Source organism: Orycteropus afer, unplaced genomic scaffold, assembly GCF_000298275.1.
Source record: "Orycteropus afer afer isolate SDZICR_OR568_19922 unplaced genomic scaffold, OryAfe1.0 scaffold00054, whole genome shotgun sequence".
Lineage (NCBI taxonomy): Eukaryota > Metazoa > Chordata > Mammalia > Tubulidentata > Orycteropodidae > Orycteropus > Orycteropus afer.
Genome location: NW_006921641.1, coordinates 10,626,199 through 10,646,284, shown reverse-complemented (window position 1 = coordinate 10,646,284; position 20,086 = coordinate 10,626,199). Strand labels below are relative to the sequence as shown.

At 44.8% G+C, this 20,086-nt stretch overlaps 1 protein-coding gene across 1 annotated transcript in view; it reads left to right on the top strand.

Annotated features, from left to right (window-relative positions):
* BABAM2 (BRISC and BRCA1 A complex member 2) overlaps positions 1-20,086 on the top strand; it is an 804,907-nt gene that overhangs the window by 784,175 nt on the left and 646 nt on the right. The gene's annotated exons all lie outside the window — the stretch shown is intronic.

The following is a 20,086-nucleotide window of genomic DNA, read 5'->3' as shown; positions in this document are numbered from 1 at the left end:
GGCACATTGGGGATGCAGCCAGAGACTTGCCCTTCATGCCAAGCCCAAGCCCTCAGTGGCCCTAACGGCACAGAAAACACTACAGAGCAGGCAGCGTACTATGAGCAGGGCAGTGGCTCGTATCCAAGTCCGCACTCTGCCCTTTTATGTAACTGACCTTGGGCAAGTTACTTACTCTTTTCTGAGCCTGTTTCTTCATGTATACAGTAGGAGTAAAGTAATGGTATCTATGTTATACAGAGACTTACAGTTTCATTTAAATTGAGGCTATTTTTAAAGCATGTTATAAACTGTTAAATACTAAGTATCAAGCTAGTTCATTTATTTATTTAACAAGTATTGAATGCCCACTGGGTGCCAGGCACTAGTGACACATAGTACCAGTTGTTCCAGACCCTCTTGTAAATAGATGTTTAATGAACTTTTTTTGAATTAAATAGAATCAGAAGTTCCTCCATGTATGTGTATCCAGTTATATGACATTGAGAGAGGGATGAGAGGAAGGGAAACTAACATGGTTGAGTTCCTACCATGTTCCCGGCACTGCTGCCTCACGAGCACCCTGGGTCCATGTGAGAGAGGAGCTGAAACCCCAGGAAATTAAGTGACTTTCCCAGAGTCACTAGGTAGTTAGTGATGAATCTACATTTGACTGCCAGTTCTTTCCTGAATCAGGTAGGAAAGGGTGGCAAGGTGTTCTCGCTCCAGAGTAACACCAGAAGGACGCATCTCTAACCCTTTCTTCTTTTTCCCAAATTTCCCCGAGATCAATGACCCAGGCCAAACCCAAGCCAAAAGTGATCACCCCCATTCCTGAGCCACAGAGTAGGAATCTTGTGAAATCAAAGCCAAGCTTCTTGTTCATAGGGCGGCAAGTTTTAGAAAAACAATAACCTTTAATGTGTGCTAGAAATTCCTGCTTTGAAACCTCTGTGAGAAAAACCTCACCCAAAAGTTATACTCTTGGTCAAGGAGGGGGCAGGGGGAATGTCTTTTTAGGCATAAAGCCACCAGCTAGAACTCACTGTAAAGGATTGTTGATTTCCTCAAGAGATCTAGATTTTTGAAGGTAAACATAGCAAAGAATGACATTAGCCCCTCTGTCCCCCACACACCCCAGTCCAGGGGCCTCCCTTGGCACTAACTCCTCAGGGAGGAGGGTGATCACGGAGTCCCTTGTTCTTTCTGTGGGTTCCCAGCTCAGCAATCAGTACATTCTTTTCTCAACTTTAGTACCAAATATTTATTCTGATAAAGTATGGTTTAAAAAAAAAAAAGAGAGATTATTATCTGGCTTGATCTCCAAAAACAAGTCCCTGCAATTGTTATGCAGACATAAGAATAGATTCAGAAGGGGAGGGTATTCAGTCCGTCAGCACATCATTCAACAGAAAATCGGGGTGTTTCTGTCACTGGGTGCAACCTCCAAAAATGAACACAGAATCCTTAGGTGTCTCCACCAGAAGGAAAAGCAAAGTCTCAAGAGCTGCTGCAGTTAAAACTGGACAGACCCAGGGCAGCCTGGCTGGGGGCCGAGAATGTATCCTTGAGGCCTCCAGCTGCTCCCACTAGCCAGTTCACAAGGCCTTGTGGAAGCTCTGCTAGGTGTGCGCCACCAAGCTCAGCAGTATAATGTCCACAGAAATAGACAAGATGTATACAAGAGATATTAGCTATGAACCTCAGACAGTTTATGTGGGCGTGTTTGATTCCAGGGGGCAGAATAGGGACCCTTGGTTGGGGAATGGGAATTCCAAAGGGACAGATTTTAGTTCAAGAGACGGAAGAACATTATTAACAGAGATGCCTTTAAGTAATGGGCTCTCCACAGTACAAGTACACTAGAAGTATATGCTGCAAGTACACTCAAAGTATGGAGGATCCCCCTCAGAAGTGCTGGTAGGGTAAGTCCTGCCTTGATAGGATCCTAAGAGTCCTTTCAACTGTAAGTGTCACTGGTTACTACCAAGTAAATGGCTCAACATCTGCTCCATGGAGCTTCCGACGCAGGACAAATGGCTGTGGGCTATGGTTGGCGGCAGAAGACTTGTGCAGGGCCTGAAGCTGACGCTGATGCTGCACCTTGAGGGCAGCTGGATGGTGGGAGGTGGTGGGAGGTCCCCAACATATTGCATGGCTTGGGGCCAGTTGATTCTCCTGCCTTGTAAAGGGGCTCCTTCTTAACTAGCTCCCAGAGTTGCAAAGAGGAATTAATTACTGTTTGTGGTACCTTTTTAAGATGCACTGATGAAAGGCCTTGTATAAATGCAAATTATTATTATTGTCATTAAGGGTGCTAGACGTCTGGCCTGCTAGACAATGCCCTGGCATAGCTCTGAGCAGAAAAGAAAGCAGACGCCAGGCAGAAGGTTTGCTCTGGTTGATTCAAGAGCTGTAAGAAGGAGCAGGCCAAGGAAGGCTTAGCCTGTGACTGAGAGCACAAAGCCACTCAGCTGTCATCCAAGGGCAGCGTACAGCCCTCTGCCCTAGGAGCTAAGGGTCTGTGTGCCCCCCAAGGGCCAGGGTCCTGCTCAGAATCATTCTCAGTGCAGGAGCTATCTGTGAATGAGTGAATGCTTGGTTTTCTGCTGGTTTGAAGGATACAGGAAGATGGCCAGGATGGGTGCTGGCCACCTACTCTTGGAGTCTCGAGCTCTGGAGACAATGGGAAGATACACAGAAATCTCAGGCATGTGTAGTCCCTCTGATGATGCTTATTAAGGAATCCTCTAGCAAGACGCAGGGAGAGGTCATTTATTAAATTATTGCTTCCACTTAAGAAATTGTCTCTGGCTAAAGTGGTTGGATTAATACCAAAGTAATAATAATAATAATAATAATGGATAATAGTATAGTAGACCTGGAAGTAACCTTAGAAGCCATCTCTTCACTTCACAGATGAGCAATCTGGGGCACAGAGAGGTGAAGTGGTGTATTCAAGGTCACACAGCAAGTGAGGAACCAGCCTAGGTCACGATTCAAACCTCCCCATTCCTAGTCCACAGCTCAGTGTGTCAGGATAGTAATACCTCCACTTTGTAGCACTTTACAGAGTGCAACACTTCTCAACAACCCTAGGCAGGCTGAAGATGCCAACTAATCCTGGTTTTAAAGGAACCTTCCAGGTACCTTTGACTCTTCTAGGGCTTGTTATTTAAGAACATTCTTGGTCCCTCCCATGTGTACCTGGATGAACTGCAATCTGCATTCTTGCTCACTCTTTCCCCCCCCCCCCCCAGGCTCAGGATGGGCATCCTTCATCATTCGAGGGCAGTTCTTCCTGAAACTAGATGAGCAAGCAAGAGGGAGGTCAAAGTCACCCCTTCTGTCCCTTCCTATCACATCATAATTCTACTTAAAAGCTACACAATGCTGGTCCTTAGATGAGGGTAAAGATGCCAGTCAACACCTCCACATACACACACCCTGCAAGAGGGAGGACTAGTTGGGGGATTTTTCTAAGAACAGATGTGGGTATAATGAGGGTTGGCAGTAAATAAGTAGAAATTCATTACCGGGCTGTTGGCAATTCCAGTAAAATTTTCATGGAGGTGTCTAAAATACACCTCCGTTGGGGCCGGTGAGAGAGAAGAGGAAGAATCACCAAGTAAAAATAGTTAGAAATTATCTCTCTTACTCCCTTCATGGTACAGATGAGGAAATGGAAAAGTGATTCAGTGTCACACAGCAGAGCCAGAAGTGGAGCCCAGGTCCCCCAACTCAGTCGCCAGGTCTTTTTCCATTGGAAATCATGGTGGTGTGGAAAGAATGTACATTTGGAGTCAAGCAGCTGGGATTCATAAGTAGCATTGCCACCTATTAGCCGTGCAATCTTAAAAAAGTTTAATTGCGTTGAATTGTAGACTTCTCATTGGCAAAAATAGTGATCATAATACCTACCTGGAAGTAGACACATTAAGAGGGGTAATGTGAAGTAGTATGGGTGAATAAAAAGAGCTTCAAGGCTAGCATATAGTGGTACCTCCCTTCCCTTACACTCGTGGCTTTCAGACTTTTTAAAATCACAATCTGTAGGAAGACATTTATGTTACATCCCAATCTAGTATCTATAACTGAAACAGAAGTTTCACCAAACAATACTCTCCCTTGTTACATGTGCTGCACTCTGAATCTATGCGATTTCATTTTATTTTAATGCTGGTTGAGATTCATTCATCTGATTTCACATCCCATTGATGGGTTGCAATCACAGTTTGAGTAATCTGCCTACACCATGGCTGGAAAGCATTTATCCATGTTGTATGGCTCTCCTTCCCTCCTTCCCGCCCTCCCTATAGGAGGCAGGTTGAGCCTACAGAGCTAACTATTGACAGCAGGGCAGGGCCCTGGTCTCTTGGAGGCGGGGTGAGCCTGGGGGATCACCAGAGCAGGTGGGTCTCCTCCTGTTCTTCTCTCCCTCACCTTCCACAATCTGGGAGGACCTGTGGACCCTCCTCAGCCTGCCTCCTGATGGCCTGCTGTGGAATTGCCCACCGCTCTCACGCCAGCATAGCACGCTCAAAGCTCTCAATGTGAGAATTACTCCTCTCACCTAAAACATGACCTAGAGAAGGTTCTTGCACTGGATAGGAATGGTAGACTGAACATTCTCTCCTATTGAGTAGTTTCTTCTCTTGGAATTGCTGGTTTCTTTCTGTAAGCCCAGACAGCCAGCCATCTAGGGATATTATTTCAGCTGCAGGGAGGGGAGGTTAGGGAGAAAGGAAGAGGGACCATGGCCATCCTTGCTGTCCCTCCCCCCAGATCTTCAAGGGCTCTATGTGAACACCCAGCTAGAAGGGCAAATACCCAGAGGGCTGAGGTGACAAAGGGTGTTCCCAAAAACCATCAAGCAGGGGCCCAAACAGCTGAGAATCTAGTGGGAAAAACCAAATTCACAGTTAGGCAAACAACACCTAAAAGCCCTAGAGAGACCTCTCTGAGGAGGAGATGATTGTTTAATGCCCCCAAAGATTTGATCTCTTAAGTGTTCTCTTAGTTCCAGGGAGTCTGACACTTTCCCAGTGAAGGCTGATGGCAGCCGATGGTGAGGTACAGTCCCTAGGAAGGGCTCCTAGCTGAGGCCTGGACCCCACAGTGGCCAAGGCCCCACACTCCACATGAGCAGCTCTGCTGGGGCCCTGGCACTTCCTCTTTGAGGGTCATTTTTTGGTTTTTCCCCTTTTGCTGACTAAGAAGTGGAGAGTAATCTGTGATTTTGGTGGTGACTCACCATCAGACAGGCGGCCTCCTTCTCCCCAGCAGGTGAGCTGCATGAATGTCCTTCCTCCTGGCCAGGACTGAGGAGAGATCCTGGCACCCTCCACAGGCATCCGCATGGCTATCAGCAGGAGCTTTGGCAGAGCAAGTGGAGGACATGAAGTGCCCACTGTCAATGCATCTGTCATCTGAGGCACACCAGGCCTGCACAGATGGGAGGACAAGATGAACACAGGACTGGGCTCTGTCCTGGGCTACCAGGCTTCAGACATGACTATCTGCCCTTAGCCCCAGCTCAGCCTGATGAGCCCTGACCCTGGGGGCCCAGCCTTCCTCAGTGGCCATACTGATGGCCTCTCTTCGCATCCTTTCATCAGTAGGTTCATGATGGAAACATATTAGCCTGAGGAGATAGGGAGGACTGGCTCCAACCCTGCCTGCTAGCTTTGGGGCCTCAGGCCAGCCCTTGGGGCAGCCAGTTATTCATCACCCAGTCACTCATCCATCGTCCATTCGTTCATGTACCAAACTGGCATTCACCTGATGTGAAGCCCCAGGATAGTAAGGACACAGGGCACTAATGATGACTGTCTCCAAATTCTGTCCTCAGAGGACTTACAGAGAAAATCTATGCTAACAGCTCTAATTATTATATGTTGTATTAAAACAAACAAACAAAAAAAACTGCCACTGAGTTGAGTCCAACTCATAGTGACCCCCATTAGGTTCCCAAGGGAGTAAATCTTTACGGAAATAGCTTGCCCCATCTTCCTTCCACAGAGCAACTGGTGGGTTTGAACTGCCAGCCTTCTGGTAACAGTCAAATGCCTTAGCCACTGTACCACCAGAGCTCCTTATGTCATATTAGAGGGACCATTAAAATTTCTCTGGCCTTCAGTTTTCCCTTCCCTGTGATGATTAGACTATATGATCTCTGAAGTTCCTCTTTGCTACAGAATTCCATTATTCCAGATTAAATATTTAAATAGGCCAAATGTTTACATTTATTTCAGAAATATTTATTACGCTGTTGTGTGTTGGGCACTGTACTCAAAGCTGGGAATGCAAAGATGGGTGAATATCCCCAATAGGGTCTGCCCTCACAGGGCGTATAGGCAGGTGTGGGAGAATGGTTGGTAGATAATAGATATGAGCCATGTGAGAAGGCCACACACAGAAGGGATCTCAGAGGACACTCACTAGCCTGCAGCTGTGAGAGACACAGAGCCCATTAGGACCAACCTGTCTCTCTCTTTCATTTGGCCTGTTGCCCCTCTCCTCTCCTCTCCTGCTTCTCTTTCTCATACACTTGTATTAGGGGATTCCAAAGGAGCAGAGACACCCACAGGCCCTGGGAGCAAATCCTGGCCTTAGAATTGCATTAACTGCCTACAAAGTGCTCTAGCCCCAGAGGGACTACCAAACTCCTGAGGGCCTCCTCAGAGGGCCTAAAAAGAGAGAGAACCACAAGGTAATTCTGATCATTTAAATAAATAGTTTTAAATGCCATATGATTTAGCAGGAGCCCCTGGGTAGCATAAACAGTTAAGCACTCAACAACCAAAAAGTTGATGGTTCAGACCCACCTAGAAGCATTTCAGAAGGGAAGCCCGGTGATATACTTCTGAAAAATCAGACATTGAAAACCCTCTAGAGCCCAGTTCTGCAACACACAAGGTCACTGTGAGTTGGAATTGGCTCCAAGACAGTGGGTTTGGGTTGGTTTTGTTTGTGTGTTAGTTACCTAGTGCTGCTATAACAGAAATACCACAAATGGGTGGCTTTAACAAACAGAAATTTATTTTCTTACAGTTTAGGAGTCTAGAAGTCTGAATTCAGAACCTTGGATCTAGGGGAAGACTTTCTTTGTTGACTCTAGGGGAGGTCCCTTGTCTCTTCAGCTTGTTTCCTGGTTCTTTGGAGATCTCCATATGGCTTGTCTATCTTCTCCTATCTCTGCTTGCTTAATCTGCTCTGTTTATGTGTTGTAAGAGATTGACTTAAGATACACCCTACACTAACCCTGTCTCAATAACACAACAAAAACAAACCATTCCCAAATGGGATTATAACCAAAAGCATAGAGTTTAGGATTTATAACACATATTCTGGGGGACACAATTCAACCCATAACAATGTTTTTCATTTTTCAGGTATGATTTAGCAGGAACCAAATATCATCCTAATACTTTGATGTCTGGAAATGGATCTCAATTGGTTGTTAGTTGAAGTCTTCCTAAAGCATTACAGCATTTGATTTAATTCAACACATACTGTGACTAGGCCTTCTCATGACAAGGAAGCCAAGCTATATAAGATATTGTCTAGACACCAGTCTAAACATCTCAAACTCAAAGCAAACCATGGCTAGGCTGCCCTAAGTTGGAAGTCCTGTGTGCCAGGGAATCCAGTGGAGGCAGGATTGATTCCAGCTGAGTGAAGGGTCTCTGCTGGAAGCTGTGAGCATGTGAGCTTATGTTCTCAATATGATATCAAGCCTTTGCCTCTCAAGTGTGTTGATTTCCTTGTTTAGCAAATTTGGAACCCCTCACCCCACCCCAACCCCAGAAAATAAACCAGGCCTGCCCCAGGGTTGCCACATTTAGCAGGACTGTATGTGTGAACCAGTTACAACCACTTGTTTGTTCTTCAAGCCCACAGCAGAGAGCCAGGCCACCATTGCCCAGGGCATAACTATAAAATAAGCTCGCATCGTGCCAGTCACTGCTCACCAGGCACCCCAGAGTGGATGACTGGCATCACAGGGGCCTTTGGAAGGTTTGGGCAAAGGACCCTGATATAGAACCATGTCTCTTTGAGAGGACCTATTGTGAGGATGACCCCTTTGACATTAGGAGAGTAACCCCAAGTGAGTCAGTATTTACAGTGGTGGTTTAGGACAATGAGGACAAGGCAAGACCATGAGGAATGATTAGCAGACTTGTCTTACACTATTTACAGGACTGCTTTGATTTTCAGACCACAGTCAGTTTTCATATGACTGATTAAAAACATGTGCCAGTTGAAGTCACAGCTGCAGAAGAAAACTAGAAAAAGAAATGAGGCTTAGATGTTTTGGAACTTGCCTCCATTTGCAAAAAAATGACCTCTGACTCTAGTCATTACATGTCCTTGAATTCCTGACAGTGGAGTTTGTGTCCTGGAACCATTGCTCCCACCCTGCCACACCCACCACCTCATTGCCTGACTGTAGCAAACATTATAAAGTTCACCTTACAATTGTCCAAAGAAAACCAAAAACAACAACAAAACACTGCCATAGAGTCAAGTTCCTACTTACAGCAATGTTATAGGACAGACTAGAGCTGCCCCAATAGGATTTCCAAGACTGTTAAGTCTTTACCGAAGCAGACTGTCTCATCTTTCTCCCTGGGACCAGCTGGTGGTTTCAAACCACTGACCACTGGTTAACAGCTGAGTGCTTTAACCACTGTGTCACCAGGGCTCCTTGCCCAAAGAAAAGGAGGAGATTTGTTTTGAATCTTGTTTTGGAAAATGGCAATTGTTTAAGCTCTTATAAAATAAAAGGTCCCAAGTTAATGAGGCTAAAGGCAGCAAGACCACAGGGTCTCCCTTACATGTTCCAGCAAGAACTCTAGCCCTGGGCTCAGGGTGATGTTGGACAACTCTCTTCACTGAACTCTCTCATCTTCTCTTTTCTTACCTGCAAAATGAGGAAGATGATTCCACAGTGTTGTAAGTGCCAACTTTGTGCATATTAACCTGTATGTGATTCCCTTCCTTTCCCCAAAGTCCCCAACCCCTATGGGGTATATATTCTGTTTCAGTCTTTTTTTTTTTTTTTTTTTAAGCTATGCTGATTTAGATTTTCAGATGTCAATTTCATGGATTTTTATTCTTATGGAAAAAATCCACTGAATAAAGAAAGAACTGTATACCCAGTAAAGGAAAAAAAGAAGAAAAAACATTATTGCTGAGACCCTGTTGAACAAAGATTCTTAGCTGCTTCTACCCCAAGGCCTCTGAGGATTTCCCTGACAGCTTTCAGTTTTCACTCTCTCATTCTCCCTAGATCCTCTTCCCTGAGATACATTGTTCTGGTTACCTAGTGTCACTCTAACAGAAGATAACACATATGGGATGCTTTAGCAAACCAGAGTTCATTCTCTTACAGTTTTGGAGGCCAGAAGTCTAAGCGCAAAGTGCCAGACTCTAGGAGCTGAATGAAAGCCTCTTGACCTTGGGCTTCAGCTCTGCCTCCTCTTCCTGGCCCACTGAAGCTGGAGGCTTTTCTTCACTCAGGCAGCTGCTGGCTGCTGAGGCTGACAAGCCCAAGGTCAACAAATAAAATGGCACAACCCTGATAGTACCAAACCACACAGCAGGCCATTGATTAAAGTCCTGAAAAAGTCCCAAGATCGGCAGGGCAACATGGCAGGCTGCTGAACGACGACTCAGCTACATGCAGGGTTCAAGCTTGGCATACACTAGAGACCGTCCTCAAAGTTACTTTTTATATATACTGGAAGCAGCCCACATCCCTGAAGCAGCTACTCAGCTGCTCCAGTAGATTCCACCGTGAAGTTAATTACCAGTCTCACCATGGGAAATAACTATATCCAGCTGCCCAGCCACTCAACCAGGCCCAGCCAAGTTGACAGACAACCTTAACTACCATACACATATTGTTGTTAGGTGCTATTGAGTCCATTCTTATTCATGGTGACCCTATAATAAGAATAGAACTGCCCCATGGGGCTTCATAGGCTGTAGTCTTTATAGGAGCAGATCGCCAGGACTTTCCCCCAAGGGGTCACTAGATGGTCAGCAGCCAAGCCCTTAACCATTGCACCAGGGCTTGATTAATTTTCCAAGCAACTTAAGTTTCCCCTGGAAACTTATTGTGAGCTCCCTGGCTCCAGATCTCCTCTCATTGGGAAGCCAAAGGGCAGACGGATGGTGGAGACGAACAGGCCTGCCTTCCACCCTTGGAACTGCCTGTGGTCACTAAACATGTGCTCGGAGCTCTGCAATGCTCATCACTAACCAGCCCATTTGGGAAATACTGCCCCCAGACAATAATAATAACAGTGACAACTGCTGCTACCTTTACAGCATCTTCACTACTTGTTGGGTCAATTTTAGACAGTAGAAGTTGCTCAAAATCTTCAATATCTTTATCTTTGGCTTTAGTTAGAGGTCATTGCATAAATTTGAATAATAGTAGTAGTAACTAGTCTTCTTTTAGGTGAATGGATATTATCCTGTCACTGATGGCATTGTGCTTCAGGATAGATCTTGATATGTTGTTCTTGACAACAAATGCAACACCATTTCTCTTCAATTTGTCATTCCTGGCATAGGAGACTATATGATAGTCCGATCCACAATGGCTAATACCGGTCCATTTCAGCTCACTGCTGGCTGCCTAAGATATCAATCTTTATGCATTCAATTTCATTTTTAACAACTTTGAATTTTCCTAGAGTCATACTTTATACATTTCACATTCCAATTATTAATGGATGTTTGCAGCTGTTTCTTCTCCTTTTGAGTCATGCCACATCAGCACATAGAGGTCCCAAAACCTTTACTCCATCTATGTTATTAAGTTGCCTTTACACTGAAGAGGCAGCTCTTCCCAGTCATATTTTGAGTACCTTCCAACCTGAGGAGCTCATCTTCTGACACTGTATCAGTGTTTCACTTCTATTCATGAGGTTTTCAGTGGCTAATTTTTTCTGAAATAGAGCGCTTCTTCCTTCCTCCTGTGCTGTGTTAGTCTGCAAGCTCTGCTGAAAACTGTCTGCCCTGGGCAACCTTGTTGGTATTTGAAATAGCAGTGGCATAGCTGCCAGCATCAGTAGAAGAAGCATCGGTAGTTGGAAAATATGACCTTGGTGATGGAAGTGATGCTAGAGATCACATGATAGAATTTTGCAAGACAAATGACTTACTCATTGCAAATACTTTTTTTCAACAATGTAAACAGTTGTACACGTGGACATCACCAGATAGAATACACAAGAATCAAATTAACTACATCTGTGGAAATAGGTGACGAAGAATCTCAGTATCATCAGTCAAGGGCTGACTGTTGAACAGACCATCAATTACTCATATGAATAATTGATGCAAGTTTAGGTTAAAGCTGAAGAAAATTAAAACAAGTCCACAAGAACCAAAATATGACTCCTACCTGAATTTAGAGATCACCTAAAGAATAGATTTGGTGCATTGAACACCAGTGACTGAAGAACAGACAAATTGTGGGATGACATCAAGAACATCACACATGGAGAAAGCAAAAGGTCATTAAAAAGACAGGAAAGGAAGAAGAGATGAAAATGGATGTCAGAAGAGACTCTGAAACTTGCTCTTGAACAAAGAGTAGCTAAAGTGAATGGAAGAACTGATGAAGTAAAAGGTCTGAACGGAAGATTTCAAGAGGCAGCTCATGAAGACAGAGTAAAGTATCGTAATGAAACATGCAAAGACCTGGAGTTAGAAAATCAAAAGGCAAGAACACACTTAGCATTTCTCAAGTTGAAAGAACTGAAGAAAAAATTCCAGCCTTGATTGCAATATTGAAGGATTTTATAGGCAAAATATTGAACAATGCAGAAAGCATCAAAAGAAAATGGAAGGAATACACAGAGTCACAGTACCAAAAAGAATTGGTCAGTGTTCAGCCATTTCAGAAGGAAGCATATGATCAAGAACTGATGGTATTAAAGGAAGAATCCCAAGCTGCTCTGAAGGCATTGGCAAAAAATAAGCTCCAAGAATTGACAGAATGCCCATTGAGATATTTCAACAAATGAATGCAGTTCTAGAAGCACTCAATCATTTATGAAAAAAAAAAAAAAATGGAGGACAGTTACCTGGTGAATCAACTAGAAGAGATCCATATTTATGTCCATCCCAAAGAAAGGTGATCCAACAGAGTGCAGAAGTTATCAAACAGTATCATTAGTATCACACACAAGTAAAATTTTGGTGAAAGTAATTCAAAACCAGTTGCAGCAATAATGGTGGCACAACATGAAAAATGTCATTAATATCCCTGAGCTGTAAATGTAGAAGTTGTTATGTTGGTGAATATCTTGGTGTATATGTTTTCACCACAATAAAAAGTTTAAAAAAAAAAAAAAAAAGAGGTTGCAGCAGTATATGGACAGAGAACTCCCAGAAATTCGAGTCAGATTCACAAGAGGACATGGAATGAGAGATATCATTGCTGATGTCAGGTGGCTCTTGGCTGAAAGTAAAGAATACCAGAAAGATGTTTCCCTGTGTTTTATTGACTATGCAAAGGCATTTGACTGTGTAGACATAACAAATTATGGCTAACATTGGGAAGAATGGGAGTTCCAAAACACTTCACTGTGTTCATGAGGAACCTGTACATGGACCAGGAGGCAGTTGTTCAAGTGGAGCGTGGGGATACTGTGTGGTTTAAAATCAGGAAAGGTGTGCCTCAAGGTTGTATCCTTTCACCACACTTATTCAATCTGCATGCTGAGTAAATAATCTGAGAAGCTGGACTATATGAAGAAGAACATGCATCTGGATTGGAGGAAGACTCATTCATTAGCAACCTGCAATATGCAGATGACGTGACCTTGCTTGCTGAAAGCAAAGAAGACTTGAAGCACTTAATGATGAAGATTAAAGACTACAGCCTTCAGTATGGATTACATCCCAACATTAAAAAATAAAAAAATCCTCACAACTGGACTAATAAGCAACATCATGATAAATAGAGAAAAGGTTGGAGTTGTCAAGGATTTCATTTTACTTGGATCCATAGTCAATGTCCATGGAAGCACCAGTCAAGAAATCAAATACTGTATTGCATTGGGCAGATCTCCTGCAAAAAACCTCTATAAAGTGTTAAAGAAAAAAGATGTCACTTTTAAACAAAGGTACACTTGACCCAAGCTATGATCTTTTCAATAGTCTTATATGCGTTATGCATATGAGAGCTGGACGTTGAATAGGGAAACTGAAGAAAAATTGATGCATTTGAATTGTAGTGTTGGCAAAGAATACTGAAAACACCATGCACTGCTAGAAGAACAAAGAAATCTAGGTGGAATGCTCCTTAGAAGCGGGAATGGCCAGACTTCGTCTCACCTACTTTGGTCATGTTGTCAGAAGGGACCAGTCCCTGGAGAAGGATATCATGCTTGGTAAAGTAGAGGGTCAGCAAAAAAAAAAAGGGGAAGACCCTCAACAAGATGGATTGACACAGTGGCTGCAATTATGGCCTCCAGCATGGCAAGAATTGTGAGGTTGGCACAGGACCAGACAGTGTTTTGTTCTGTCGTAGGTAGGGTCCACTGTGAGTCAAAACCAATTCGAGACATCTAACAACAATAACTTTCACAGATCCATCACCCCCTGTTGAATTCTGCTATGAGTCAGGCCCTGTGTTAGGTAGTTTATGGGCACTTCCCCTCCTGCTCACAACCTCCCTGAAAAGTAGGTGCTAAGTGTCCTAATTTAACAGATGAAGAATCAACGGAGGTGAAGTAACTTGCTCAAGGTCACATGGATGATATCTCAGAACCAGATCTGGGTGACACTTATGTTGTTGTTGTTCGGTGCTGTCGAGTTGTTTCTGACTCAGAGCGACCCCATGCACAGCAGAACGAAACACTTATAGATCACCAAATACAAACCTTCCTGAGTGAGTTCTAGTTCTAAATGACAAATGAGATAGGGCTTGGACTACAACCCAACTCCATGGTTCAGTGCTTCTTCCATTTCCCCCATTGTCTCTCCCTTAAGATACATGTCAATGCTGGGCAGTCATAGCCATGTGACCCTTCAACATCCTTCTAGTCAACAGGTGTGACTTCCTCCTCTACAAGCCTGTACCAAAGCCACACACAAGAAGCACACCAGCAGGTTTGGGCAGAAGACAAGCCAAGGGTGGGGAGATGCTTCTAGCTGTAGAGTTCATCCCTAGATACCACAAATACACCATAAACAGCTCTGGACTGAAGTTCAGGAGAGTCACAGTGTTCCAATGACTTTGACTGAGAGTGGCCATCTCTGTGCTCCCAATGACCAATTTAATATCATAAGTGAAAAGGATCTGATCCAAGAAGCCACAGGGAATAGGTTGAATTAAGTGCAAAGACCCCAGTATCTCTCTGTCCACTCCTGCCTTCCTCTTTTGCAACCACCCCCGCTTCTAGCTGTACCTGCCAACTTAGAGCCGCTGACCCTTACATTCAACTTGACTTCTGTGAAAACAGCTGACATCTGTTGCTCATTATTGTGCTGGGCACCTTGTCAGGTGCTCACTTGCACCATCTCATTTAATCCTCACAGGAACTCTTTAAGGAAGTACTATTACTCCCATTTACAGATGAAGAAACACAAACTAAAGAGGTGCGGTAACTTGCCTGCATGATAAGGTCCTGGCCCAGGCCTGGAGTTCAGGTCTAGCCCACAAGACACTGTTAGTCCTTCATGCCCTGCAGCTGTGAGCACTCTGCATTGATGGAGCTTAGAGATCATCAAGCTCAGCTCCCTGATTTACAGATGAGGGAACTGAGGCCCAGAAAGAGGGATTTACCCATGAACACAAGGCCAGAAACAGTGGGCCTTTGAGTACTTCAACTCCCTGAGGCCTGGACCGGGGTCCACTCCTACCCTGATTCATGGAAAATCTACCCAGTCTCAGCCTGAGGTCAGTTCTTTAAGTTTTATGTTCCTAATCTGAGACTCCTAGATTGGACTGAGTTGTGATTTTATGAAAGCCTGACAAAGGGACTGCAATCAGAGAAGAGGGTCAGAACCTGACTTTGTCCTCAGGCATGCTGAGCTCTCATTTAGTCTAAAAATAAACTCCCAGTGCCAGCGGAATGAGGAGCTTGACTGACTCAGGGTCCTCTCTCCCTGTGGGCCGCTCCTGGCCAATTAATGGGGAGGTGAGGAGACACACACCCCACCCCCGCCATAACATACACTTTTAAAGCTCACCATACACTTTGTCTTTGGGTCAAAGAATTTCTGAAAGATGGCAGATAACTAGTGCCATTGGCATGCTGTACTCTGGGCAGCAATCCATTTTCTCTGATAAAAAGTGAAATAAATGAAAACAGCACTTAAAAAATCTATAAATGGGTGGGAGCCAGTTGTCATTTTCCCCTTCCTCCTCCTTCCCCTCCCTTAACTGACTTAATGAGGATCCAAGTTGAGAAGCACTCACTGCAAACAGCTGGTAGCATCGTGTCTTTAAATAGCCCTTCTCCCCACTGCTTCCCCTAGGCGTCACAGTTTGCCCTGGCAGGGAAAGCCCAGGACAGAACAGGGAACTTAAGAACTTTCTGAAGAAGGAAAGAACTTGAGTTTAAAGCATGCTCCCTCTTGCCAAGACCTTTTTGTCTAAGATGATGGTACTAGTGCAGCCCCTTTCCCCAAAAGGTGGCAAGGAAAAACGGAGCTGAGAAGATTGCCTTCAGAATCCAGCGTGATTCTGGGCCTGAGGAGAAAGAGAGAGAAAGGGAAAGGGCTCCCTGGAGGCCCTCTCCTTGCTGGAGCTCAGGCCCAGTTTCAGCTGCAGCCTCTCTCTCTCCCCTCAGCGTACTCATCTGTCACTTGGGACAGGGGGCAGAGTGGTGATGGTGTGGGCCACACTCCACAGTGCACTTCAAGCAGTAAAGCAAACGTGGTGGAAGCTTGGCATTGGCTTATTATGTTCTGACCCTCTGAAGAAGGACCAAAAGGCTATCCTCCAGCTAACACATATTGCTAGGAAGATAGCAGCTGGTGAAACAAATATGTAAGGAATGAATGGCCCTCACATCTGGGTGGCAGCAGGCAAGTGTCACATCAGAGCAGGCTTATTACCCCTGCTCACCACAGGAAAACAAAGCAGAGGGCGTCTCTGTGCCCTGGCCAGCCTTACTCTAGGGGTGAGGCTCTTTGTACCACGCCACAATTCCCCCTTTTGCATTAAAGAGACTGTTGCTTGGTGCCAGCAGTGGGAAAGGTCTTGGAGCTTGTAAGTATCAGAGAGGTGGCAGGCTGACTGGCTCAGGACTGTGTTGATCAGGATGTGGGTGAAGGAGGGTACTTTTCTTTCTTTCTTACTAATTGTTAACAGAGCTTGAAATTTGGAAATGGACAAGAGTTCTCATCTTCAATATCTAAATAGGACATTAATTTGCTCTCTGGAATACATCTCTTCTTCCCACCTCCTTAAACAGCAACTTTAACTACTTCTTGCAAATGGGTGGCCATCATTAGTTACCTTAGTTGAAGCCACTGTGTCCTCATGGCATGCATCCTGTGGGCAGGGTTCTGAGCCAGGTCTGTCAGTCACTGGGAGGAGGATGTATTCCCTTTGTCCAGAGGTTGGTGGTCTGGCCTGACAGGTAAGATATGTATATTCACATGTGACAGAGACCCCAAAAGAGGCATAAAGAATGCCTGTGCGCAGGGGAGAACCTTGTTGTGACCAAGGGAGCCTTGATGGAAGCGAGGGCACTTGGCCTGAGCACAAAGCCCAGAGGTGGAAAATGGCGTGTGTTAGGAGAGCAAGTAGTCCAGCTGGTGTCATATATGGATCCTGGGCTCTCAGTCCGGGACCAGGGATGGAGGTCAGGAGGTCTACAGCATCCCCCAATTGCATATAACGTGCAGTTTGGGGGTTTTACCTGCAGATTTTCTGGGAAGAGACTCTTTGCCTTTCATTAGCTTCTCAAAGGGGTGCATGATCCCAAAAATACAATTGTGGAAAAGTATAATTAAAAAAAAAAAAAGTGGGGTCCAGGTTATGAAATCCATCAAGTGCAAGGCTAAGAGTTTGGGGGAACGTTAAGGAGCTGGTAGCATAGTACCTAAGGCATTTTGACTGCTAACCAGAAGGCTGTCGGTTCAAATCCACCAGCCACTCCTCAGAAGGAAGGTTGAGCAATCTACTTCCATAGTGATACTGCCTCGGAAACCCAAGGGTCACGATGAGTCAGATCCGACTCGACAGCACATAACAACAATAAGAAGCTTGCTCAGGGTAGTGAAAGAGCCCCACACTTTGAGATTAGTTGCAACAGAAAGGAGAATTAGGCACTTGTGTCCAGGGGGGCAAAGAGTTAAGAGGCTTTTGCAGCAGTTTTGCTGGAAGGTAACAGGATTCAGAGCCAGGGGATGTCGTAACAATAGAGGGACACCAAGGAGGAAGAGGAAGAAAAATCAAGATGGATCTAACATGGAAATTTAGAGAGAATTGGAAACTGGTTGAGAAGGAAACTGAGGGTTCTGTTGGTCAAAGCACTTTAAATTGTGATGGAAACTTCCATATGGAACACATTGGTTTGAATTACAAAGAGGCACCCCAGTTAGAATGTCCCACATGTGGCTGGAAGTGTGGGCTTCAAAGTTTGGGAGCAAGATGAAGGCTGAAGACCCAAAATGTGGAGTTATCTGCTAAGGGAGATGAGAACCTGAGAGTAACCATGTTCCAGGCCATGAGGGAAGTAGTGAGCAGGAAGGAAAGATTTCACCTGGGAATGGGGTGAGGGAGAGGGAGATGGAGGAAGAGAGAGGTAGGAAAACTGGTGTGTAATGTCACAGAAGTTACAGGTAAAGAGAGCTTCCAGAGAGGGGAGGCAACATTTTTAAATGCTGCAGAGAGACCAGGAGGCTAGGATTGAGAAAGAGCCATCACACATATAGTGGTGAGATGACCCCAGAGGCTGTCAGGTTGTGTTCCCTATTTGTTCCCTACACTAAAGGATCCCTGATTGAGTTTTTATGATTCCTCTGCAGTTTCCTGTTCTCTTCTCACTGGCGGATTGTGCATTGTTACTTCTCACTGCTTGGGCAAGTCAGCCTCCTACCTTTAAGTCAGTCCCCACACTCCTTTTAATTTGGTCCTCCTAATTTACTGGCAGCCTGGAGCCTGGAGAGCCGAGTTTATTAAAACTATATCCTAAGTAAAATCATGAGGAACTCTGGTAGCATAGTGTGTAAGGCACTTGACGGCTAACCAGAAGGCTGGCAGTTCAAACCCACCAGCCACTCCTCGGAAGGAAGGTTGGGCAATCTACTTCCGTAGTGATACCGCCTCAGAAACCCAAGGAGGGGGTCACTATGAGTCAGGGCCGACTTGATGGCACATAACAACAACAACAACAAGTAACATCGTGGAGGCTCCCTTTGGGCAAGGTATAGGAGGCCTCTGCAGTACGGATAGTGACACATCTTGGTAGACCTTCCAAGTTCTTGTCATATTCCAGGAAGTTGGGATTGCTGGACGAGCCACTTGTGGATAAATAAAGGATGGCTGCTCAGAGGCAGTCTGCTTCTATAAAGATTTACAGCCTTGGAAACCCTATGAAGCAGTTACACTCTGTCCTAAAGGGTTGCTAAGGAGGTCTGGTGATATAATGGTTAAGGCTGTGTGACCGAAGGGGTTGGTGGTTTGAACCCACCAGCTGCTCTGCAGAAGAAAGATAAGGCAGTCTGCTTCCATAAAAATTTACAGCCTTGGAAACCCAATGGGGGTCACTATGAATCAATTGACTCCATGGCATTTTGTTTTGTTTGGTTGGGTAAAGAGTCACTATGAGTTGGAATCAACTTGTTGGCTCTGGGTTTAACAGGAATATTTAATGTAAAATTGTAATCCATAATTAAAACTATGATAATAGCACAAAACAGGCATAATTCATTGGAACAGAATAAGGGGTCCAGGAACAGAGTATGACAGAGATAGCATTATGAGTAATGAGGAAATAATGGAAAACCTAAACACACAAAAGGAGCTCTGGTAGCATAGTGCCTAAGGCACTTGACTGGTAACCAGAAGGCTGGCGGTTCAAACCCACCAGACACTCCTCGGAAGGAAGGTTGGGCAATCTACTTCCACAGTGATACCACCTCGGAAACCCAAGGAGGGGTCGCTATGAATCAGAACCGACTCGGTGGCCATGAATTTGGGTTTTGGTTTTAAACACACAAAAACTCATTGCCATCCAGTCAATTCCAACTCATGGCAACTACTGCATGTGTTACAGAGTAGAACCATTCCATAGGGTTTTCTTGGATGTAATCTTTATGGAAGCAGATCACCAGGTCTTTCTTCTGTGAAACTGCTGAGTGGGTTCAAACAGCCAAACGTTAGCTTAGTAGACGAGAGCAAACTGTGCCCTTAAATTTTATGGGTACATACATATTTCTGTGTATGCCTACAGAGAAAATGTGTGAAAGTAGTGGCTTCTGGGCAAAGTTGGGGGAATGGCACTGGGGTGGAAAATAAAAGAAATTTCATTTTTATCTGGACTGTTTTTATTTTTATTAATTATAATATGAATTGTAATTGCAGATATGGGTAAGATGATTTGAAAGGAACATGGGTTAAAAAAAAAAAAGGATGGCTGCTCAGCCCAGGCCAGGGGAAGGGTGTGGGGTGTCCACCTCCTACCTCTGCAGCTTCCTGTCCACCACTTCCTACTTCACCCTTTCTGTTCCAGCACAGCCAGACTGCTTTCAGTTCCCATCTCACAACAAGCTGTTCCAAGCTCCAGCCCTTTGCTCCTGCTGTTTCTTCTGCCGTTAACACCCTTATGCCTGTTCAACCACCTCTTCACTTATTCCTGGGCAATTAATACCCCACTGCCCCAGATTCCATAACGGCTCTTACTACCTAAGTTGATATTACATATTTATGTGTCTGCCTCCTCTAAACTAAGATCTCCTGCACGGAGCCTCTTGCAGTGCCTGACACTGAGTGTGCTCAGCAGCTGCTCATCTTCTGATCCAGGAGGCAGTTTGGTGCCAGAATGGCTAAATGATCCACCCAGATCTCACCACTCGTCTTTGACTGATACCCAGCCTAGATACCCAGTCTGTTTCTGTTTCT